General features: G+C 36.4%; 1 long non-coding RNA gene across 1 annotated transcript; it reads right to left on the bottom strand.

Annotated features, from left to right (window-relative positions):
• Positions 1-224: 224 nt before the first annotated feature.
• Positions 225-19,432, bottom strand: LOC108177384 (uncharacterized). The gene is made up of 4 exons (XR_001794163.3): positions 19,361-19,432; positions 7,657-7,723; positions 3,136-3,193; positions 225-1,005 (listed from the first exon to the last, which is right to left on the bottom strand). It is a non-coding gene; the product is annotated as an uncharacterized lncRNA (long non-coding RNA).
• Between the last annotated feature and the right edge of the window lie 7,158 nt (positions 19,433-26,590).

Genomic DNA, 26,590 nt, shown 5'->3' with positions numbered 1-26,590 from the left:
GAAAATACTAAAATGGATAAAGTATTACATTGTACATCAACAGTCAGAACAAGAGCTGATCAAGTCACAGTTTCTCATAGTGTCCATTTCACTTCAACAGGCTTCCCCTTTGGTGCTCAGTTAGTTGTCGTCGATCAGGGAAAACATATAAAAAGTTTTTTAAAACAATATCTTCCTAAATGTCTATGTGGAAGAAATTAAATAAAACTCCAAGAACCAAGGTGTCATGTTGAAAACATGATGTGTATTTATTAAATTCATGATAATTTTTTGGCCAAAAAACATATCATAAATGAAGTTAAAATGTGAATGACTGATTAATGGAAAATAGTTGAAAATATTTAAAACTGACAAAGGGTTAGTATTGAAAATATAGATGAATTCTTATAAAAGGAAAAAAGTCAAGAAATTTTAAAAATGATAAGCATTGACAGCATAAAATTTTAATATGTAGAGATATTAGCCTCACTAAACATCAGAGAAAAATAAATTAAAATAATTATGATATTCTTTTTAATGCCAAGAGATTATAAAATTTAGAAACTTGGAAACATGAAAGTTCATGTACTGCTGACAACTGCCTTTTTCTAGAATAATTCTTGTCCATGTGACGATATAGAAATCCCACTCTATGTATAAAACTAAAGGAACTGGTCCAGCATACTCACAATGGTGCTGCTTGGAGGTAACTCAAATGTCCATAACTAGGAAATCTGAAAGTGATTGTGGTGAATATGTACCAAGTGATATTATCCACTAATTGGAAACAATATAGACATGAACAGTTCCTAGATATTAAAAAAATGAATAAGTTCTATAGCACAATACTATCATGTCAAACTCACACATAAAATAACAATATGTATTTTTAAAAACATATACGTCGGCAATGCACACAAATATCACAAGATCATATTGCACACCATATATAAATACATTATTTTAAATTAAATTTAAAAGGACACATACACATCCAAAGATAAACACCACAAGTAATATGTTGACCTATGGAAAAAGAAAAAATAAAATAAAACAACAGAAACACATGGACTTAGAATGAGAGTGTGCCATAACTAATTCTGTTAATCTGCTCCCTGAGAACAAATATAAAATTAATGAAGTGTTTCTTTTTTTTTTTTTTTTTTTTTTTTTTTTTGACAGGCAGAGTGGACAGTGAGAGAGAGAGACAGAGAGAAAGGTCTTCCTTTGCCGTTGGTTCACTCTCCAATGGCCGCCGCGGCTGGCGCGCTGCGGCCGGCGCACCGCGCTGATCCGATGGCAGGAGCCAGGAGCCAGGTGCTTTTCCTGGTCTCCCATGGGGTGCAGGGCCCAAGCACCTGGGCCATCCTCCACTGCACTCCCTGGCCACAGCAGAGAGCTGGCCTGGAAGAGGGGCAACCGGGACAGAATCCGGTGCCCCGACCGGGACTAGAACCCGGTGTGCCGGCGCCGCTAGGCGGAGGATTAGCCTAGTGAGCCGCGGCGCCGGCCATGAAGTGTTTCTATGAATAGACTTCATTTGCAGCTTTCCAAGCATCCAGAGATGAATTGGTAAAGGCGTGTCTGTTAAATTGGAGTAGATTTAAAAAGTTGAGGCATCTGCCTCTTGATAAAGGAATTCAAAAGAACATGTGAAATATTATTTCCTTCTCTTTAAAGACACACATTTATTTGGGGCTAAGATATAACACGAAACTCAAAACATTACCCATGTATCCATACCAGGTATGTGACACAGTATAAACATCAGTATTAAGACCCACAATCCATTTTCATGATACCATTGGTAGCTGGACAGTTAAAATGATATCAGTCTCTGCTCAGAAAAATGTAATAATCAAAACAACGCAGTATTCAACTCTATCCATGCACACAAAAATAATTTCTTTGCCCTGAAAGGCCCAGTAACTTGCCAAGGAGTCTGTTTCACATCTGAGCTTATTTGAAAGTGACCCATTGGCTTCCCTTTCAGGTATGATTAAAAGTAACTTCATATGTGAACAAGTTTATCTATTCAAACAAGTTTATTTCTGTAAAGTTGAAATAAATAGATATACTTCTATGAGTATAAGAGAACATTTTTGTATGCTTACCAGGTTAAACTTGAATGAACCTCAGCACCAAGAAATTTTATTCTTTCAGGAAGAGAGACTGAAGTTCAAACAACTTTATCTTGGCTGAGTATTGATAAACCCATGTACTGCTCCTTAAGCCCAAATAAACAAGGCTTTAGGGAACATTCTATTGTGTGACTATTCTGTCAAGTTCAAAGAGCCATACAGCAGATGATGGCCCTTGTACTTGAGTCCCTGACCCCACATGAAAGACTCAGACAGATGAAGTACCTGGTTCCTGGCTTCAGCCCAGATAGGGCTGTTGCAACATTTAGGGAGTAAACCAATGGATAGAAGAAGATCTCTATATATATATCCTTCTCTCTCACTCTCATTCTCATTTTCTCTCTCTTCTCCTCTCCCCTCTCTCCTTGCCTCCTCTCCTAGTGTTCTCTTGCCTTTCAAATTAGCCATCAGTCACCTTGAAGGGACTAATTTCTGACAATAAATTCAGACATAATTTATGACATTGTAGTCTAGATTGTTCATGCAAACGGAAGGTATCATCTTTGTAGGCGAGTTGAAGTGTTTTATTCATAAAAGCAGAAAATACTTAAGGAATTTCTATTTAAATTACATGAGATTAGGATTAAGGGGAAGAAAGTACAAATATGGATTATATTAAATTTAAAATAATAAACAAAATACAGTATTGTTGTTTCCAATATAGCTAAAATTTTTTGAAATATTACAAGCTTTTAGCACATAACATTTACCTGTCTTATACAAAGAATCTGACACCTGAACCTGAGGGCAATTGGGCCATGGGATGTCTACTCTAGTGAGTTGATTAATGTCATCTCACAGCAGTGAGGCAGGTCTAGAAGGAGAGAATTAGTTCCCGCAAGAGTGGGAACTCTTGTTTCCTGTCTCACAATTTGAAGTCTTCTACCCTTGGGCAATTCCCTTTCTGCTTCTCTGTCTTGTTGTGATTCAGTCAATGGGACCTTGCCAGAACACCAGCATCATGCTTTTCCAATTCATCACCAGAGTCATGAGCCAAAGAAACCTCTTTACTTACTGGTTTGTTGGAACTCGCCCAAAACAGCCTTGAGACAGAGACCAGTGGAGAGCTGAAACTATGGGAATAGGAAAAATATATCAGAAGAAACCTAAGGTGAGAGAAGAAAAACAAAATGGAGCCCCAAACAGATATTCAATGTGATATTACATTTCAGAGTTGGGAAGAAATTACACTTCATAGATGAGGAGAGGGGAAATATTTAGCAAAGAAGACTGAGAAGAAAAATCCAGAGAAAGAAAATCAGGAAAAAGTAGTTTATGTGTTGGTGTTAGTGTTGATATTGACTTGTTCGCCAGCATTGACTGTTGCTGAATGGATGAATAAAATGGGAACTATAAAATATTCCTTAAATTTAGTCACAGTCACACAGTCACACATGGCAGCCCTATGTTGCAGAGAAATAGATTCTTCCTTTATAGGGAGGAGATAAGTTTTTTAAAGCTTCTCCATGACCTTCCAGCTCTCTGAAATTGTTCAGTCTTCCCCAGCTCTGAATGTGCTTGCATCACTGCCACATTCACAAACACTAGCACTCACGTGCACCCTCAGTGTGCTGCATTTACAATGGTCCCACCTAAGGCACAAACAATAAAATAAAGAAATTCCACCTCAGTCAGTTGTCTCCCGCCTTCTTCTCCTCCTTCTCTGATTGTCTATTTTTCAGCAAGGAATCAGTGTAAGGAAGTCTTAGATGTTTAGGTTTGTAAAGCAAAACCTCGTAAGCAGAGTTCAGCAGCATCAGGCAAAAAAACTCCAATGCGTGGACATTGCCACTATATTTTCCTGCACCTCATCTTTTGTACTATTTTAAAATCATGCCCTGTGGGCCTTACTTTTATATCCCTACAGCAGAATTATCTCCCTTGGATTGCTACCCATGAGAAATACTTAACCATTTTTAACAGTCCATCAATTACAGTGCTCTTGAATGAGATGACATGAGGAGGCCAATCTTCATACACACACACACACACACACAGTCTGCCAATTTTCTTCCACCCCATTATCTACTATCTCCTCTTTAATGAAAAATTTCTCTTGTCTCAAAATAAAAGCATTCTCTTACACTTGGCTATACTAGTACCTGACATCACGATTCAGATGTAGTAAATACTTTGTAACTGACTGTCAAATTTAAATTTAAATTCATTTAATTCCATAAATTCATTTAATTCCATAGATTAAAAGCTTGGCAGCGTTGTTTCAGTTTTCAGTTTTTCACAAAAGTTTTAAAGTATCATAATTATTCTTTAATTTCTTAGATAAATTCCCTCTATTATGGGCCTGATTTGATAGCTTAATTTATGGTTTATGTCACTAGGTTATTTTCATTTTATCAATACACTCTTAGTGAGTTGCTAGGTAATATGACACCTTAAATATAAAGATTTCAGGGCTGGCATTGTGACACAGTGGGTTAAGCTGCCTGCTTGCAATGCCAGCATCCCAATTTGATGGGCTGATTTGAGACCCCACTGTTCTGCTGTTATCAAGCTCTCAGCTAATGTGCCTACAAGGGCAACAAATGATGGCCCAAAGTCAACTTGCAATCAAGGTTAGTATTGATAGATAAGAATTAACACCTGTCATTTTGTTGACTGGTTACCAATTATAACTGCTCTGTTAGTGACTTTGGTAGCGTTGTGTGTTTTCATGATGTTTACTATTCAATAGAGGATTCCCTTCAGAATTTCCTGTAAGGCTGGTCTGGTAGTGATTAATTCTCTCAGTTTTTGCTCATATGGGGAATACCTTGTTTCTCTTTCATCTCTAAAGGATAGCTTCATTGGATATAATATTCTTAATTAGAAGATTTTTTCTTTTAAAACCTTGAATATTGTATCCCATTCTCATTTATCTGTAGGATTTTCCCAAACTAATGAGTATAGACAACATAGTTAACGGGGACTGTCACCTAGAAAAATTCTTATATTTATTATAAAATGATCCATGCTAGCAAACACAAAGAAATAGGATCCTGATCCTTCACAGATCATCTGGGGCTAAGAGAGGCTAAGAGTGAAAACTTTTATGGAAAAGGCCTAACCCAGTGAGCAATGCCTTTGTATATAGAGGTTGTCTGAGTAAGAGTCATTGTTAGAAGACAGAATGAAAACTATTCTTCAGCTGTAGTAATGGCAGGAAAAAGGTCTCTTCCCAAGAGAGTTTGTTACTTATCCATTAGGAGGGTTTAGCTTCAGATCCCCAGAGAAGAGATCTAAGCAAGGGTTACGTGATAGCCTGGTCCTGCTGCAGCAAATCTCAGTGTGGGCAAGAACAGCCTAATTACCACCCAAGCTGCTTCTATGCTGGCTACAAGGAAACATGGAAATAGCAAAAGGAAAGGGAAAGAGAGACATGTAATGGGATCTGTTATTTTGCAATTAACTGGAGACTGACCCTTGTCACTGTCAACACTCACACCACACACACCCACACCCACACCCACACCCACACCCACACCCACACCCACACCCACACACAACTGAATCTGCAGAAATCTTAAATCCATTTGTCTTTTGCCTCTAACAATGTAGGATGAGCTAGTCTCTACCAAGACCTTTGAGGAACAAGGTTAGAGACTTCACTTGCAGTTATTTCTCTTCTATCACCATCTCATGATGCCTGTTTGGTGATATGGATTTCATCATGCAATTTAAATGTAAATGATTAGAAAATCCAAGTATCAAAACACTGATTATATTCAGCCTTAATTACAGCTATTAATTGGTTCAATCTTTTAGAAAATCATTACTGGCATCAATATGATGACTTAGAAAGCAAGCCTAATGCTTACTAGCTTGCCCAGGTCAACTAGGGAGAGAGGCACTCCTAAGAAACACAATCAGATTAGCATTAACATTAGCATTTTAGATTATCACTAAAGTGTGGAAAATAAAAACATTTATAAATATTGTAGAAGAAAAGCAAGGTTTTACTATTGGTGCATCTCTATCAGAAATACCAAAAGAAGTATTTGAAAAGTTATTGTAACTAATAGATTCATTTTGGTACACAATTATAAATATTGCTTCACTGACTCATCCATATTAATGGCAATATAATCTTATTTCACATCTTAAAAAAAGAAATGGAAGGGGGACATTGAGGACCTTTGGCCTACTAATAATATTTTATTTTTAATTTAAGTGGTGGTTATGACAGTTGACAGAAAACCTCATTGATCTTGGTATATATACATATTTAAATAAAATGTTTTTTAAAAGCTAACAGATTTAAGAAGATTGGCTGATCATGAATTAAAAATACCAAGAGAAAAACAGTACTCTTACATACCTATTGAAGTAATTTTAAAAATACATGTATGTGTATTAAGAAGGGCACATATAGATAGATAGATAGATAGATACACAAACTAACTAGAAGAAAGGTTCCATTACCAGTAATGAAGTATGTTACTTAAATGAACATTTTTAAATATAAAAGTACTATGTAAAGAAAATTATATGTCAACTACCTCATGTGCTCACTCATTTTTGGAAGCTTAAAAAGTTGATCATATAGAAGTAAAGAGTAGAACAGAGGTCACTAGGATCTAGGAAAGGTATGAGGTAGAGAGATAAAGCAAGGATGGATAATGAATATCAAAATATAGAGATAGAGATGTAGCTCTAATATTCTATAGCACACTAGGACAACCATATTCTACAATAATTAATAATATACTTCAAAATAATTAGTGAGGAGTTTGAAGGCTCCAAATACATAGAAATTACAATATTTGAGGAAATGGAAATGGTGATTAACCTGATGTATTACACATTGTACACAAGTGATCCCATTCTTGGAAGAAGCTTGGAATTCTTGGTACAGCTCCATGCATTAGAGGGTCACAGAAGACTGACCCAGGTGATTGTCTTATGAATACAAAAGTATCATGAACGCTTCTCAATTCATTTTCTTCCAACAAAAGACACATTTAGAGATGGATATTGCTAATCTAGGTCAGAAGAGAGGAGAGAATTTGCTAAATTCCTTTGTTCTGCCCAACATTAATGGTGTAGGTGAGAACTGACTGTTTTTTTCTTTTTCATTCCACTGTTCTCTGGGATATGAACATGTCACTCTTGAAAATAAGTCCAGGTTCTTGCTTCTAGAACCTATTGACTATGAAACAGATCATGTAAATCCAGATTCATGGGAATCCTTCACCACCAATCTCTCTATTTGAGTATTTCATAAAGTTTAGGGAAATATATTTTAAAAGTTTCATTTTGATGCATAAAATTGAATCCATGCATAGTTTTTTTCACAATGTGCATTTTTTGTGAACTTCTTGAAAACCATTTATATGCTCCCTTCAAAGCCCACCTTTCTAATTTTCCAAGAGTCTTTGTATAAATGTTCATGTTTGTTTACCTGCATTGACTAAAGTAATTAGTTATTTGCATCAAAAAAGGAATTTGTGCTGCCTTCTTTAAAAAATTATGTTTATTGTGCACAAATTTTTATGGAATAGGCTGATTCAATCAAGTGGTCCAGTTAATTTGCACTTACCTCTGGAAAGGGCTCTTAATCATTCATCAGGAGAAATCACTGCATACTCATCATTTTATGGGCATCTCTGCATGATAAGACAATGTGGTTTGTTATTTCTGCAAAGGACTGCCATCTAATGTGGCAGGTTTATCTCACCAGCACACTGACACTTATTAGTAGAAATGAGTCCCCAAAATTATCACTCTAAGTCAACTATAAAATGGAAAATACTATTATCCATCATATTTAATCTTTAGTTTTTAGGACTTATATAAAACAACTCCTTTTATTACTGGTGCATATAATCCTTGATACTCTTGAAATAACGTTTCTTTTCCCATCCTGTCCAAGTTTATTTTATCCAATGTTTGTATCATTTTCTCTAGTGTATTAGATGATTGATCAGTTAATGTGAAGTGCTAACTAAAGCTTATATAATAGCCACAGATAATTACTTCAAATATGTCTCCTCTAAATTAAAGGATGTCTTCCATGGAGAGTTTATTACTTAATCGAAATGCACCAAGCAGTGAATAATGAACATTTTCTGATCAATAGCCAAATCTAGAAGGAGTTGCTTCTACTGATAAGTTATTGTCCATACTGCTAACAAATAGACAAACTCTGGTTTCATTTCTGTGTATTGAGGCAAATTCTGGAAAGAGTAGGAAAATGGGTCACAAGTTCAACTATTTGGACATTTGGTATTATCAGTTATGAATAACAAAGTTAAGAAGCCAGAAATATAATGAATAGTGTCTAACATTTAGGAAAGCTTTGATTTTAGATCACCTCATACAATTGCAAAACTCATCATAAAAATTCTTACCAAAATTAGTTACAAATATAGGAAATACATTGTAAACACGAAAATCTATAAAGGTATTAGACAGAGTTATGAAAATTATGTGTGATAACTTTGTAACTGAGATTGTGAATCAATTTTCTCAGTGTTTTATGCTTTGCTGTCCAACTGCCTTCTAGGGTTTGATGTTTCTCATTTAAAAAAAAAAAGAAGGGATATAGTTCATTTACCAAAAAAGTTGGATTTAACTCTATAATTTGTAAATATTTATGCATATTTCCAAAGAATCCATGGGCTTAACTACATTTTTCCCTGATTACTTATATGCCTAATACATCATGTTAGATCTCACATGTTGCACTTTCACAATAAAACGTTCAGATGAGAAGGCAGTAACCCAAACAACTTGACAACCAATCAGCAAACACTCGAAAAAATGAAACCCAAAGGTAGGGATGCTCTATAAAACTGGTGTGACTTTAATTCAAAGCTTAAACTTTAAAAATTTGTATTTTTCATTTAAGGATGAAATTTCCATCCAGATTTTGCAGAGTGTTAATAAACAGCCAAAAATTGACCAGCTGGTGTCAGTGACACTACCCCACTTTTCTTCTACCTTCACTCACACAGCAAGTGGGAAATGGGCACATTGTTCTGCATCGTATTCAAAGACAATATCCCTGACAGTGATGACTCCACTCCTGTGTGTGGCTGAGAAGCCCAATATGGTACCGGAGTCCTTTCTGAAGTTTGCACATATGGGAAATTGTGACTGCAGCTGCTTTTCACAGAGTCGTTCATTGTTTATATCTCTGCCTCCAAAATACAAAGTGGACCGTTGCTAGGAACAAACCACTTCATTTCCTGACCACTGCAAGCCAGACCCATGTCTCTGTTGTTCTTTCCCAGATGGTCCCCAGCACAGCTTTGTTGCTTGAAGCTTGTTTTGCCTCAGTCTGGAAGAATGAGGTAGATGCACTTGAATTATCAGTGTCCCTTTGGCTGAGAATAGTATGCACTGCAATGATGCAACAGTAAAAATTAAGAACCAACTGTAAGTACCGACCATCAGTTAAATGGCTGTGTAAGGGGCAGGCAGAACATTAAGAATAAGGCTGTTTCTGCCATTGAAGTGTGTACAAGGTAGACATACTCTCAAAATAATGAGTCAAGACAAGGATCTGGACACAGACTTCTATAGAGAATTCTCTACCTAGAGGGAGTGACCATTCCAGAACTGGATGTGAAGAAATCTTTCATGGACAAGACTATATTTGGAAAAAAAAATGATCAGAGACAATATCTTCAGCAAGAGAGCCATGAAAAAATGATAGCAATGCAGCATGTCTTAGTGATGGTGAATATGCAGATATAACCCAGGAGAAAGATTATAGGATATAACAAAAAAAAAAGTGAAATAGTGCCTAGATGTAAGGATTTATGCCATTATCGAGATTGCAGAGGCTTTGAAACTAATTAGATATAAGGTCAATAAATCCCTGAGCCTGGTGAGTAATCCTGATTCTGGCTCAGACTACTTACATGATTGTGAACCTAGGATTTAACCTCGTTAGGCCTCAACTTTCAAATGTGTAGATTGAGAGGGCAAGAATTAAAAGTAGTTATCAGTGCCTAGGTGCAGGAATGTTTAGAAAATTATGAAGGAACAACCCTGGATTCTACATAGGAAGAGGTCACAGGCATCTAATGGACCTAGTTAGGAATGATCCATTATGCACAGCGAAGTCCCACCTGAAAATGTCCACACAGCTTTTCCTAGCGTCTTCTCCAAATGTATCCTAGCAGCAGTGAAAAAAAAACCTATTTATTATTATCTGAACCTAGAAGTCAATTCTGTTTTGCATAAACATATAAAGTTTCTTAATCAAATGTTATCATAGTTGCTTCTCCTAGAAATGCAAAGCTTCTTGTGGTATTTGAATTTCAGATAAAACACAGCTATTTCACTATACTTTACATGTCACATTGGTTATACATGCAAGTATTTATAAGTACACGATAATTTAACCCATATTTCAAAATGCAAATATAAAAGAGATATTGGCAACAAGCATTTCAATATTGTTTTCATTCAAGTCCAAGTTACTCAGTGTAAGTATAAGACTCAGATCATTTCAAAGTATCCTCCAGCGTAGTTGTGCATATGTTGCCACATTTTGAAAACTATTCTGTTTTATTATCAGTTACTTTGTCTTTCATTTCTACTTCTTATTATAGTTAGGAAAATTATTGAAGTTTTTAAGTGATGTATACAGGTGGAAAAACAACCCACAAATTTTATTTCACAAAGAGGATGGCACAAAGTATTTATCATTCAAAGAGGCACTATGTCTAATGGGATAGAGAAGCAGGGAGGTGGGTGACTTCTCTGTCCCTCTAGATCAAAGCTTCCATTTCCCTGCTGCTGTGAGGGAAACCAGTGCTCTGATGTGCCCTCGGTACTCTCAGATGCTTACTGAACTATTTCTTCAAATAATTATAGCCATAGGTTACTAAATAATTCTTTGGTAGACTAAAAGAACAGTGTCAAAAATCAGTCTTTCTTGAATAAAATTATATTTATCCTTAAGATATTTACTTTTGAGATAAATGTTAACATTAAATCCATAATAATTTTTCAATAAATTTCTCACAAAAAATGAAAAACTTTTTTCTTTACTTTTCTGAAGGATTCTGCCGGCACCCATTCGCTCTCTGCCTCTTGTGTGAAAGCAGTCATGTTTATAATATTTTTCACCATGTCTTCAGTTCAGTAAGTGCTGAATTGGACTTTATGCTTTCAGCCTGTCCCACACTCTTTGCAGCACACCAAGAACAATACTGTGGCCGGTGCTGGGTACAGGCTAATGCAAAGTCTGACTGTCAGAAGACTTGTGCTTTCTTTGCCGGCTGTAGGATGTCTGCAGAGGCCCCTGGGAGGTGCTCTGCTAATGAGTTACAGGCCTCCTCATCTGTCCAGTGCTTTGACTATCTGCCCAATCTTTCTAAGTTCCTAACCTCATGCTTCCTCCTTCCTCCTACTAGCAGTCCTTCTGGGAGACATTGGATATGGGGATGAAACATTCTAATTGGAGAGGCTGCAATCTTGTCAATGTGTACAACCCAGGGGTCTGTTGCCTTGTTTATCTTTCCTACTTGTCTAGTGGGAGGGTTGGCTAAATGGGAAGTCTTCAGATTGTGAGTCTTGGAAAAAGAACTGAGTGGTTTGTTGTTGTCTTTTAAAATTCCAGTCATTCATAATAGAAGGCTCAAACTCTTTCGCTCAAAAATGAAATTATGTGTTTTGAGTGCAGGAATCTTTCTACTTCAAAAATAAGAACTATCTCTCACATCTACTATGTTCTTTTAGAACTAAAATTGAGAGACAATTGGGGATGTTTCATGCAATTTGGGAACAGCAGTCAAAAGAATAAAATATTATGTTAAAAAAGCAAAGACATTATTTCCAAAGTAAAATCTTGTTGACCCTGGGTTAAACCATGCTTTGCTTTTGACAGACGGAACAAATTAATGAAAGAGGAATGAGGGGACAGAAATCTTCTTTATACTTTTTGTCTTTTAATAATTAAAATTCCATTCACCTGGTCATCTATGGTAAAAAAAAAAAAAAACAGATAATGTATCTATCTGAATGCAATATGAAGACCACTGAAGCAAAGGTGCTCCTCAGGAAAGTGTAAATGTTAAGAAACCTGGTCAGTTGCTCTGCTAGGATTAGGCCTTGTGGGTCCACTTCCCAGACCATACTGACAGAAATTTTCAGAGCTAGATTGATTTCTTTTTTTTTTTTTTTTTTTTTTTTTTTTTTTTTTTTTTTTTTGGAGGCCCCATAGATTGATTTCTGATCCTGGAGGTGGCCACATCTCTCTCCTTACCTTACCTTGTTGTGGAGGAGGTTTTGCATGAGACGATGGAACATGAGTTCATTAATTTCAGTCTCAGTAGACCTGCTCATCACAGCTAAGTCTTGTGAGTGTTGGGATAATGTGTGTGCTATATGTGGGCAGGGGCTGAGATTCAAAGGCTGTGAAACACAGTATGTGATACCTTTCATCACTTCTCAAAACAGTAAAAAGTCAGATTTCTCTTTAAAAAGCCCTTCCTAATAGAATAGGTAGTTCAAATGTCCAATGTGGTGCAGATTGGCTGTTCAACAGTATACATCCCCTGTGAATGAAAACCTCAAAAGCAATTGATAAATATGCTAGTCGTGAGAATTAGATATGAAACTCTTTGATTTATATTATTTATTCATCAGCTATCATGCACCTTCTTCTTGCTACTCATTTCCTCTCTTTCTGTATGATAGCTGATTGTTATCATGACATTTTGCTAGTCTGAACTTGAGGATCTGGAATAAAGGTCTTGTGAACCAAAATAGCAAGCCAATCTGTCATTAATTGGAATTTGCCTGAATTGCAGCAACTTTGAATTCAATACACCATTGAATTGAAGTTCTTCTCTAAGTTTTATCCAAGCCAAAAAAAATAGGGAGTGAACAAAAGGCTAAAATAATGATATTTCAGTGGAAACCAAAAGACTATAAGTAGTAAATAGTTAAAAGACTTTTTGAGGAGATAGCCTATCACATCTATGCTCAGCCATAGCTAGAGCTAAATAATGGGTTCTCACTGCTAATCTGTAGGGTAGTTTATTAATCACAGAAAATGTAATTGGTTAACCCACGCAGGAAGTTGGTGTTGGTTATCATTCTTCTGCTGTATTGTAATCATTCTGTATTTTCAACAGCTCTACAGACACTCAGTCCATGATAGGGTCCTTTCTAATAAGATAAGCATTCTTGAAAGAGAAGATATTGTGAAAACAAAAAGAATTTGGAAAAGCATTTCCACTGATACAACTTTCCATTATGTTAGAAAGTTCTTCCTTAAAAAAAAATAAAAGGAATTAAGAATAATGAGAAAAGATGGAAACAGCCATAAGAATGAGAAAAACTAAACATGGCTGTAGGTTCCTACAGGCAAAAGAAAATAAATAAATATATTGATTCTGGAGACCTTCATTGGCAGACTGGCTATCATTGAACCATTCATTGGTGGGGTAAGTGGGATGACAGATGGTCTAGGTTGTTATGGTGACTTAAAACAAGAAAATTCTATGTCTCAAATAATTTAACTTGAACCCATCATTTGGAGTCAAGTTCAATGGTACTTGCAGTCCAGCCAGATTGAAGAAGGGACATATTTTCTTGAGAGCAACTGTTTAATGAACTGAGTCAAGGCTATGCATTGGGTAGTCAAAACAGCTGGACTCTTGTCTCATCTTTAGAAATAGATAATAACAAATACATGAATCCTAGTTATTCTGTGTTTCCAATAACAAACTTTGATTATTTTGTTGGTTTAAGACTGGGTCCTCTATTTTAATATGGAAATACTAAAAGAGACAACATAAAATTCTTGGAGGTCTGAAATTTGGCTCTTGAGCCATGTTTAGTGATTCCATTATTATCTTTGGTATGCTATCGCTTTTATGGTGCATACCTTTACAAAAGTTACTTTTCAAAGGAACAAACTTTAGAATTTTATCAACTAGAAAATAGTAGCCTCTTTAGATTTATGTGTGTGTGTTTCCTATTTAAGACAAGAAGAGCGCTTATTTCCCTATTGTCTGTTCTTAATACTCTCTAATTTTAGTGTGCCTGTGATTTTTCTGAAAGTTAGAGAACTCAAACACTTTTATGATTAGTCCTATTGGAAAAATAATCTTGTAAAACAAATATTTAACTCACAAATTGGGTAGAGTTGAGTGAGATTTATTAACATAAAGGCTTCCTCAACTAGACTAAATTATTTTCTGTGAAGTTAAAAATACTTTGAAACAGAATTCAATGAGAAAGAAAAGTTAGAAATAATTTCATTCCCCCACATTTCTGATCACATAAGATCAGAAGAAAGAAGAACAGTTACAAACATCTCCCTGCCTGTAAGAGTTGATTCTCATGGGCAATGGTTTGAAAGTTGGCATATCTAGTCTCAAAGAGTCCTGCCTTTTGAGAAACCTAAGATCAGGAAATTTTATTTGAGTTTGAACTACATTTGAAGTGATGTTTTTCAAACCTGGGGGTGAAATCTGAAGAAGCATGACAATTTTGTATGATTTAACAACAATAAGTCCCCTTTGTTTTTAGTTTCTTTCCTTTTTTTTTTTTTTCATTATTTACTACTGAACTTCCCCACTCTACAAAAATGCGCTGAAGATGTGAGAAAAGATAGAAAGCAATTGGTCAATTTCATATCGTGTGATCTTCAAATGTTTTGAAGATACATTTTTTCTAAAATGCTTTCAAGATTAGGGACAAAAGGACCCTGACTAAGCTCAAAGATTTAGAGTGTCCAACAAATTAAACTCCTTCCTTTAGTATGTCTATTATGTCTTTGAATCTTGAGTATAATATAAAGCAATTGTCCTTGTAGGGAGGTCTATCCGTTTGCACAGTTACACTGAAATAGTTGACCTGCCTGAGGAAACAAGAAGAATTTCAAGGGTACATTTCAAGACCCTGTTTCTGTTGATAATAGTGTTCCAGAATTTATATTTATTAATATTGCTTTATTTTGGTCAGACTCCCACAGGAAATCCTGAGGAGTGTACGTTTCTGGCATATTTTATCTTAGATAGTTCCATCCCTTTGGTCTTGCACCCTGACTGTTAAACTAAAGAGTACCTTTGAAAGCCTCTGCTCTGTGAGCTGAGGATGACAACAAGCAGGAACTTCAACACTCTAGGAAGACAATCTATCTACTTTCTCCAGTTATCATTAAAATGTCTTTTAGATGTAGGTCATAACTGGAAACCTATAAATGATGTCTCTGTAGTAAGCACTTCCCACAGAGCTGGAGTCCCAAGTGATTAAAATTTATCACATTGTTCTTATGGTTACAAATACTGCTGATATGTGTCATTACTTAGAAAGTACTGTTCATAACATTTTGATTTCAGTCCAAATAGTTTTTTTCCTCTGAATTTCCCACAAAATGCTCTTGATCTTGTTTCTTAAAAGGTCTAATACGCTTCTCCTTCAAAGGAATAAAGAGAAGGGTTTGATTGTTTCCTAGTTTAAATTTTGTTTAGTGTGATATATTTATTGCCTGGTGGGATGCATCTAATTTTCCACTGGCTTTTCTGAGAAAGCAATTAGGATAGAATTTAATCCATTGCAACCTGCAGGTTCTAAACTTTCATGAAATGTTATGTTGTTTAATATGTAGCTCTATTAAAATGATATATAACCACAAGATCTTATAGTTGAACAGTGGTTTTTTTATCTCAAAAATGCATACTTTGAATGTACAAATTTTCTCTTCAATTAGACAACATGCACCAAAACACTTTAAAGTGAAGTATGGTAAAAGTTTGTCAGAACACCAGATACAGGCCAACCTTTATTGTTGTGGAGAGCTGAAGACCTAAATGTTTTGTTTTTCAATGTAAGCATCCCATCCTCATGCATTTTTCCATGCTCCTGAGAATTTATGTCTTAAATCAAAAGATTAGTGCATAGTATTCTCTGATTTAAATCTTTCTGGATATTTTACCTGGAAAGCAGTGAATTGAACTGGCTTGTAATTATTGACAAAATAAGACTGTGAAAGCAGCAGGTAGCCTAATTTTTCTTCCTAAATATTTATTTCCTGAAAGATAATTTCAGATGATCCTGTCTTGACAAGTCTGATTTGAGTTTTTGTAACTAATTTTTAAATTCTGAAAATAAGAGTACCTTGTAATATCAATAAGATATCAAGAAAGGAATTTAGTAATAAGAGTTTTAACTAAGGGATATACCAACTCTTACAATTTTGACTTCTAATTACAAAAAGTTCAATACATATATTGCATCCTGACCATCTAACCATCTAATTTAATACATAGACAACAGTACTATAATTTAACATTCTATAGGACTTAGAGGGATGCTGTTTTGAAATGAGCCAAATATTGTCTCCAACTTTCAGAAGTAGATGAAAAGGAAAAGACGACATTGTCCATTTGGAATTCTAAAATGAAGTATACTTGGTGGTTAAATAGACAAGTTGCCAGATCTGAGATTTTTTTTTATTTCCAAAACAAAATGTACTAGTTCTTTCCATTGCTGACATAGTTGGCTCTGTCTGACTTTTGGAGCAAATCTCTTTTTGTATAATTATCTTGTAGTTTGAAGTCATTTTGTGGTGGGAACAAAAAGGCAGCTGATGGCTAGCAAAAATGAAGTCGGGGGTGTTAATAGGAAGAAAAAAAGAGTCACAGAATTGATATTATTAATCTTAGGAAAACAAACTCTAAGAGATTTATTTATTTGGTCCTGTGTGGATTTTATAATACCAAATATTCCTGGAAACAAGAGAACCATGGCCTGGAGCTTGACAAGCATTTGTTGACTAGAGGGTTTTTATTATGTTTAAGAGGCTCTAAAAAGAAAATGGTGCGTATGTGCAAACACAAAACTTCCTATCATGATGCGATGTTACAGCCCATGTGCTTTGGGAACTACTTTGATCTGGGTTTTATGTGCAGTTTTGCCACTCATTTTGCCTTTTTTACATTGGGAACTATATTGTAAAAAGCAAGTTATGGTGCAAGATGACACAATAGCCACAAAACAAATTACACTCCCTGGATCTCTGAATATTGAAGTTGAGCTTTCCAGTCAATCATTCAATTACTTTGCTTTGACTACATAGTAATAAACACTATTCTACAGGTGGGAGAAGGATTTGTTTGCTTTTTTAATATCACTATTTTTTTTAAAACTGACTTTTCAAAGTATAAGAAAACATAGGTAAATACCCTAACACACTTAGAATTGTAGAATAATAAATATAGAAGGGAGCACAAAATTCTAGAGCCACATCCAGTGTGTGAATCATCTCTTTCCAGCCTTCCCAATGGCAAGAGATGCTTATGTCCTAAGGCAGCCTATTTGTCCTACAAATGACTGATGTTAAGTAAATCCATCCTTACATACAAAGTTCTTGCCGGCGCCGCGGCTCACTAGGCTAATCCTCCGCCTTGCGGCACCAGCACACCGGGTTCTAGTCCCAGTCGGGGCGCCGGATTCTGTCCCGGTTGCCCCTCTTCCAGGCCAGCTCTCTGCTGTGGCCAGGGAGTGCAGTGAAGGATGGCCCAAGTGCTTGGGCCCTGCACCCGCATGGGACACCAGGAGAAGCACCTGGCTCTTGCCTTCAGATCAGCACGGTGCACCAGCCGCAGCGCACTGGCCGCGGCGGCCATTGGAGGGTGAACCAACGGCAAAAGGAAGACCTTTCTCTCTGTCTCTCTCTCTCACTGTCCACTCTGCCTGTAAAAAGATAAAAAAAAAAAAAAAAGAAAGAAAGAAAGTTCCGTTGGCTCTGGTATACTCATACATTCAACATCAGAGGAAATAAATGTATTCCTCCTCAGCAATAAAGTTCTTCTTTCCCTTAGGGAGAACATGTATTATTCCTACTTTTTTCTCCTTTTGAAATGGCTTTATATCCTTTCATCAAGCACACCTATTATTTTTGAATATATGTTCTTAAAGTGCTTGGTTATGAGCTCATGATTTTAAAAAAGTTTTGACTACTGTTGAATGTAGGTTGGGTTTTTCACATCTTCCTTAGGCTATGAAGTTTGCTCTGAAATTAATACTCAATTTTATTCCACTATTAGCTGCCCTAAAACTGTTACCTTCTAGTGAATTATCTATTACCTATAAGTGCTAGAACATTGGTGTCCACCATTTTCGGTATGAACTATTTTTCCATCTGATTTTCTGAGCCCAGGTCAAGGGCTGTGTGTGTTTATTGTTTATTTCTATTAAACTTCTCATGCTGTGGGAATGAAGCCATTTGTCCAGCTTGTCAAGCTCATTGGAGGCTAAAATTGTCATCAGATTCAGCAAACATCAGCTCATTTGACAAGAAGCTTGCCAAGTCATTGAAATCAGCATGAGACAGGCAACCCATTCTAATATGTTACATGCTCCCTATCAAAGATTTGTTTTCTTAATCCTTAAACCATTTTTGGTGATGTTTAAATCCTTTCCCAAGCAAAGCAAAATCTCAAGTAGACTGTGATTTAAAATTGATTCACTCTTTATCAACTCATATGCTTGATCACTAATAGCACTTAATGTTAAAGCAAGAACAGTATGCTTGCCATTACGACCTACATCAACTTTGGTTATTTGTCTGCTCTTGATATGAAAGTGCTGATAGTGGAACACAGATTGTGCTTATCAGAGGCAGATTTTTGTCTTTGGTTAACCTCATCGAAAGTGAAGACAGGTTTAATCAAAGGACAGTGAAATACCATTTCCAATAAAAATGAAACCAAGGAAAATTCTCCAAATCAACTAGAATTTTCGTATCTAATAGTCTTCAATATATGCTTTCTAGAGTCTGGTTCCTGTAGGATTTAATGTCATTTTACATTAGACACAATGAAATAATAACAATAAAATAGTAATAGTTGGTAACGATTGCAGCAACTTTCTCCAGAAGCACACACACACTAATCACAAAGAAGGCTTTGCATTTCACTTTAAAATGTATAATCATCAAAATGCTTGAGCAGCCACACATGTGTAGGAGTGATAGGTCTCGCACATATTTATGAGCTGCCTTAAATCCTTTCTGGGGCAAGGAGAAAAGTAAACAAAAGACACAGCCACATATTTAATGAGGAGGGAGAGAAAAATCTAAATTGGTATGCAGTCACTCATAAACCATTTTATTTTCTAAAACTTGTCTTGAAAAGTTTAGATGTCTCCTTTCATCCAGTGCCACCAGTGTCATAGATACATTGGACATTATTAAGCAAAAGCACAGTAACAAAACATACTCCTAAATAATCTATAGCCCTTAAAATATTAAATAAACATAAAAATACTACCTGCCATCTTCAGAGTGATCCCCTGTTGCCCCATGAAGTGCCTTCCTCAGTGACTCTGTGAAGAATTCCATGCTACTGAGTCAGAGCAGAATATCTTTGACTTAGACAGGATTTACATGGGGATAAGATTCCATCTGTTTTCTCTGTCTCACATAAAAATTAAACAGGAAACATATATACCACATATGTGATATAAATGCATCTGTCTTATTTTATCCTGCTGGTTTTATTTAACATTGCCTGCTCTACCTCAAGCATTTCTTCCTTTTCTCATACATTTCTTTATGAAAACAAAGAGAACAATTATACACATTAGGAGCTTGTAAGTGTGAAGGTTTGTTGTAAGTTCTACTATAGGACTCATTGAACAACAACAATAAAAAAAGACTTTTCCTTAGGATACTACTTTGTTCCAGTCGTTTGTTGTTTTAGCCCATTAATGGCCCAAATTATCCCAATGATTGTGTAGGGAAATCTTGTTTTGAATCCTGTATACCTCACATTATGGCAAAGACCAGGTCCTCTGTGTTTTCGCATCAAGTCTTTCTCAGTATCTTGCACACCACACCTCAAGGGCCAGGAGCATAGTGTGGCCAGAGTTGGCAAATTAAATTACAGAATGCCAGTTAATTAGTTGAGTTTATGACAAACCACAATATGAGTTAGTAAGAATATATTCAAAGTACTCAGGATATATTGCCACTACTCTGTTATTTATTATTTATCTCAAGTTTCACTTTAACCATTTTGTCCTATATTTTACCTGGTAATACTGGATACATATCTTCCACACCACTGTTTCGAGCTATTTGCTGAAGGCTTTTCCCTGCACCTCAGACGACTTACTTTGCTTTGTCAGCAAGGAAGATACAGTTGCACTGGCATTTTCTCTTCCTTCATAAAATCTTGGCTGACTTGCTCTACTCCAGTACCAGCAGAGCTGACTCCTTGTATTCTTTTCTGAGTGTGCCTGGGATATGTGACCTGGGATGCAGCTGTCCCTCGCCTGCTTTGTAGGTCTAAGGGTGAGGTCGGTAGGATGCCACATGTTTCACTCACTCTCTTCTCCAGTGCTAGAAGCACTCGGTCCCTCAGGAGAATTTCTTGGAGGAGGCCAGAGAAAATGATTGGAATCAAAAAAAAACTGAGTTTGAACCCTGGAAAATGGACAACACATTTATATTGTCGGGGACTGAAGTTCCTTATCTACATATTTTTAAATAATAAAATTTCTCTGGCCAAGAAAATGTTAAAAGTTAAAAGAAGTAATTTATACTAAAAATACATTACATCAAGCACATGATGAGCAAAATAGGTTCCTTCTCATCATGCTCTCTTTTTTTTCCACACTCCTTTGTTGAATTAAAAATTCCCTTCAAAGTTACAAGGGCTTTCCTCTTTTAAAAAAATAATCTGGAGAGAACTCTAATTTCAATTTTTCAATTAAGTTTTAAATTTTGTCTGATTATATTCTAATATTAAGGGTAACTCTAACTCCTAGCAATATTGTATTTGTTTTTACCAATTTACTCCCAAATTCTGATTTAATTTCTTGCCTCTAGATTTTCTTCCTTTACAATCAAATGGCACTTGGTATATTCAATAAGATCATATACAAAGACCAAAAATTCTGCTCCCAAAAGCCTGTAAAGGAAGACAGCTTCTAAAAATTACCCTTGTCTCATCTGTCTGACTCACATTAATCTAAAAATAAAAGGAAAACTAAGAGAAAAAATAAACGAACAGAGGATAACGTGCAGCCCCATGTCTCTGAGTCAGATAACAAGATAATTTTTCTGCATACTCTATATTTCACTTTACTTTTCAAAATGACCTTTCTACCCTCTAACCCTATCACTAGAATATAAATCCATTAATGAGGAATCTTCCCCTCTCCTGTCCTTTTTCATATCAATTGCAGCAGGACACTTGACTGTTCTTTGAGTTCATTCACTTTATAACTATTAAAAAGAAAATATAGCCTGGAGACAGCCTGTCTCCAACTGACTAAGCACAAGATGAAGAAATAAATTCTTGAGTGTCTATCAATCACCTTTCACTGATTTTCTACATAAAACCTAGGGAAATTTACAAATTTGATTGTTCTAATCTGTAAAGTAGACGAATAATTAAAAATGCCTTTTTCACATTTGCTATTTTTAGTAGAAAATTACAAGCTCTTGACAATGTTTTATAGTTAATGGTTCTCAATATATGTTTGCTGACTTTGGCTCCCATCAGACTTAATATCATTGCTCATTAGATGTTATGAATAATAATAATGATGATAGTAAAATATGGTAGTTACCAAATCTTTCTCCAGAAGTGCACACATTCCAATCTAACTTTCAAAGCCAAAAACATTACACAAATTGCTAAGAAAAAATATGTAGAAAACCACAGAATAAATCAACAGATCCTACATTTAGTATGGTGCCAAGTCAATCAATCTTCACTTATTCAATCATCAAATGTTTATTGAGTATAAACTACAATAAAACTCTCTGATCAACTTTGAGTCCCATTTTCTCAATTTCCTGACATGGGAGTGTCCTAGGAAGATTATATAATGTATAACTGAGAAGATAATGACTTAGTGCTCCCAAATAACTTTATTAATATTATACTCACTGAGCTTTGCTGCCTCTCAGATAACATTTGCACTTTTATAACAACATAGTATTCTCCTGAAGAGTCAAGTAATTTAGGGAGGACACTGTGCATGCTCGCCATGCGCACTTGACAGATAATGTTTATATGTCAAGTTTATGTTCAGGAGGTGGTGGGGGGAGGTGGTGCTGTGGTGTAGCAGGTGAAGCTCCTGCCTGCAGTTGTAGCATCACATATGGGCCCCAGTTCCAGTTCCAGCTGCTCCACTTCTGATCCAACTCCTTTCTAATGCACCAAAGCAATGGAAGATGACCCAAGTAGTTGGGCCCCTGTACCTACATGGGAGACCCAGAAGAAGCTGCCTGCTCCTGGCCTCAGGCTGGCCCAACCCCAGCTGTTGTAGCCATCTGGGGAGTGAACCAGCAGATGGAAGATTCATTCTCTCTCTCTCCCTCTCTCCCTCTCTCCCTCCCTCTCCCTCTCTCCTTCTCCCCCTTCCTCTCCCTCTCTCTCTGTAACTCTGCCTTTCAAGTAAATAAATAAATCTTTAAAAAGAGACAAAAAAGATGTTTTATGAGTCTTCCAAGAAGAGCAAATACCAAGACAACTGATTATTTGAAGACTTTTCTGCCAAGTCAACAGCCAAAGGAGAATTTCATGGACTCCAGAGACTACGCCATGTCCTTCAAACTACCCTTGCCCAAAGCCTCAGCACACTCCTATCCCACTAAACTGCTAGAACCATTAGCACAGGGATTGTTTCTGTCTTGTTCACCCCATATATTCATGGCTAGTACTGCACCTTCTCTGCAGTAAGAGTGTAGTAAATGGTGCATTAATTCCAACAAAGCTTTCTCAACACATTATCTTCATTGGTTCCACTCCTCCACCTCCTTCATAACAACTTCAATTTCAAGATCTATGATTGCAGTACACCATGGCATCCAATGAAGTATAATCTCATCACAAGTGCATTTCTCACAACCTTTTTGCTGGATAGGAAGGTGGGGAATGTGGCATTAGCATTAAGCAGATCTTGAGGTGAGAGCAAGATGAACAAGAAGGCAAAGTTCTCATGGAAAATAAAGATTGAAATGAGAAAGACAACTTATGAGAAAAATCATCCTAAGGGAGAAGTAGTGGAATATAAGCAAGTCTAGAATATTTCAAAAGTCCAAATGATATTTCCTGATCTTCAAAGTAAACAACCAGGAGTTAAAAATAAATACTTCCTTATCTTCCTGATCTTCAAATTGTCTGGTATCAAAGTATTCTGTAAAAGAGGAGACTAAAGTACCCAGTTTCTCAGAAGCTCAAGTGCTGGCCAGGCTCCCAATGTCCACTGACAATATTTATTGTTTGCCTATTCTGTGTAATTCTGCAGTACATTCCTCTCTCTTCCAGTTGGATATCACACACACAAACCTAATGTCATGAAAAACTCAGAAGCTTCCCCAGAATATCTATTCTATGACACTTAGCAAGACATAATCCATGCTAAGGAAAAATGAGCAATGCTTTAACGTTCAAAATCTCAGGGTCCCATGGGCATCTTCTGTAACTGAACTTGAAAGTTATAGCTCTGAATTAAGTTATATATGTAGATTTTAAAGAAAAGGACAAAAAAAGTTTATACAGGGACCTATAACCCTCTGTGATTTCTTAAAAGTAACTTTTTCAAGATGGCTTTGAAATTCCATTAGAGGTGAACACACCCACTCATAGACCCAGAATGGACTTACACTGTTCTCAGGAAGATGCTGCCACCAATTAGGCTCAGGAGACACGCAAAGTGAAGAGGGAGAAAGAGCACGCTCAACTGATTTCAAACCCCAGTATGAATAAATTCATGGCTTTATCATCTCTCATCTAGGCAAACTTCTTCCAATCAAGGAAGGGAGAGATCTTGGATAACAAAACCTTACTATTACGATCTCAGCAAGCCAGCTTGAAGATCCAGCACAGTGATCCGGGGTGTGGGGAAGCCTCTGAAGCCAAGTTGCACCATCCTGTGTGTCAGAAGTGTCATTCATCACTTCTGTGGGAGGCAAGAACCACAAAAAACAAGATCTCATGTCTTAGTACTAAAGGGTGACCCTCATGAAAACTAGGAAGACAATCTAAAAAAGATCAAATATATTTTTAATATAGTGCTTGAAGTTTCAGTAATAAACCTACATAATTTTTATAGAAACAGTTAAAACATTCCTAATGAGGAAAGAAGGAAGGAAGGAAGGAAGGAAGGAAGGAAGGAAGGAAGGAAGGAAGGAAGGAAGGAAGGACGAGCGGGTAGATGTTGTGTCCTGTTGTGATTGGTATTCATAGGAGGCTGGGGGTTGCATGTTTAGAAGGCACAGCCTGGTGCTTTTAACCATGTTTCACTGAAGCACTTCATCATTTCTGAACTCAAATGCTTCACCCTGAACACTGCGGCCATGGAGGCTATTGTTGAAATGTAGATCAGTTCTCTTCTTCTAGTTCCTCAAAAATCTACTTCGAATTCTGCAACATAGACCACTGGAAAGAGGAATTTGTTTCTCCACAAATTCAGAGAAAAAGATGAGAGGACTCATGAAGATTTTTGCACTAGTAGGAAATACTCATTTTTTTTTACCTCTTTCCCTCTCCCTCCAGGGGCTCATGGCTCTCTGTAGACATAACTAGAGAGAGTAGATTGTTTCTCCCATGTTTCCATGACCAGAGGGCAAGGTTGGAGTTGTCCAGCTATTTGCTGAATACCTAGAAAGCATAAACTATCATACTTGGCAAGATAGAGATGCAATGACATATAAGATATAGTTCCCATTGGAGCAATACAAAAATATATGCAAAAATTAAGTGATAAATTAATAACAAAATAAAAGATTTCACAAGGTTGTTGCCAAAGACAAATGTATAAACCATGAATACTTTCCTGAGCAATATAATGTGTTTTTAAAACTGTTTTCTTTAAAACTGAATCTATCAATATCTGTTAAATGCTCCCATGCATGCATGGATGTGCACACACATGCACTTTATACAATCATCAGTCTGTTAAAATTAAGTTGAGATGCTGGCATTGTGGCATAGTGGGTAAATCCACTGTATGTGATTTTGGCATCCCATATGGGTGCTGGCTCAAGTCTCTGCTGCTCCACTTATGATCCAGCTCACTGGTAGTAGCCTGGGAAAGCAGGGAAAGATACCCCTAGTGCTTGGCACCCTGCCACCCACATGGAAGACCCAGATGAAGCTCCTGGCGCCTAACTTCAGCCTAATCTAGCACTGGCTGTTGTGGCCATTTGGGGAGTGAATCAGCAAGTGGAAGAGTGCTTTCTGTCTCTCTCCCCCTCCCCCACCTCCTTCTCTCTGTAACTCTGACTTTCAAATAGATCAATACAGGTTTCAAAATAACAAAGTCGAAAAACTAATTGAACATTATAAAACACATGAAGTTTGAATATGGATAAAAGAGATGTTAAGATTAGGTGATAGTTATTGAGCATTTTTAGTGTATCAGAGTCTATGCTAAATTTTCTAAATGCATTTTGTCCATAATGCTTGCGACAAATTAATGAGATAGAGATTATTACAGTTTTATATTTGACTTAAAAAGATTTATAAAGGCTTAAGTAATTAGACTTTGAAGTAATTTAAGATGTCACAACTAATCCCGTATTTCTACAGCATTGTTCATTATAGTAGAAACTTAGTGTGATCAACATTGTACACAGAAAAGCACTTCACAAATTCATGGAAAGTAGAATTGAAAGATATGCTCATTTGGTGCAAAAATATTTGAAATGCCTTAAAGATTTTTCAATAATATACATTCCCATGAACTTTTTGAAAGTCCCTCATATACAATAGTAGTCCCTTCTTAGGGAACTTAAACTTTCATAACAAACTCATGAATGCCGTGGAGTTGGTTTACCTGATTGCATAAAAGGACAACAAAAGAGACTTAAAAGTGTGTTATTAAATTAGCTAAAGAATGAGATTAACAGAATTTTTTGCAGGGGGTGGACAGTGGGAGCAATTTGCAAAGAGCAGAGGCAGGTCACTCACAATTTCTCACGACACTTTGTTAAACACTTTATTAACACATATGTTAATATGTGCATGTCCATCTCTTCATAACAATGTAACTAGAAATGGAACATGCCAAATCCCTGTCTTCCACCGATAATAATCTAGTGTGAGGTGATGGGCAGGTAGGAAGGCAAGAAGAAAAGTGACAGATAATTCAATGGGTAGTAAGTCCTGTCATCCAGATACAAAGGGGTGAGAAAGACCAGGCATGGGAGTGTACAAGCAGGAGTATACACCTGCAGGAGGTGTGAATGACATCACTGAGGAGAAGAGAGCTGATGCGGCCCTAGTAGGTTGGCAAAACTTTTTGAGGGAGAAAGCATTTCTCACAGAAAAGAAAGAAGGTACAAGTGCATGAACATAATGAGGCAAGGTTTTCCATAAAGAAAAAAAACCTTGAAAATGAAACAAAGCCAGAAACTATTTCAGGAAAATTTGGTCACAGCCTACAGGAAAATGAGAAGTGGAGGGAAGACAAGACCAGACCAGATGAGAAGGGGTAGAGAAGAAGACTTGTTAAGAAATCATGACAGGTAGCAGACAACA

The sequence above is a fragment of the Oryctolagus cuniculus genome, chromosome 5 (assembly GCF_964237555.1).
Source record: "Oryctolagus cuniculus chromosome 5, mOryCun1.1, whole genome shotgun sequence".
Classification (NCBI taxonomy): domain Eukaryota; kingdom Metazoa; phylum Chordata; class Mammalia; order Lagomorpha; family Leporidae; genus Oryctolagus; species Oryctolagus cuniculus.
The sequence above is the reverse complement of the archived record's forward strand: the minus strand, read 5'-3'. Positions and strand labels throughout refer to the sequence as shown.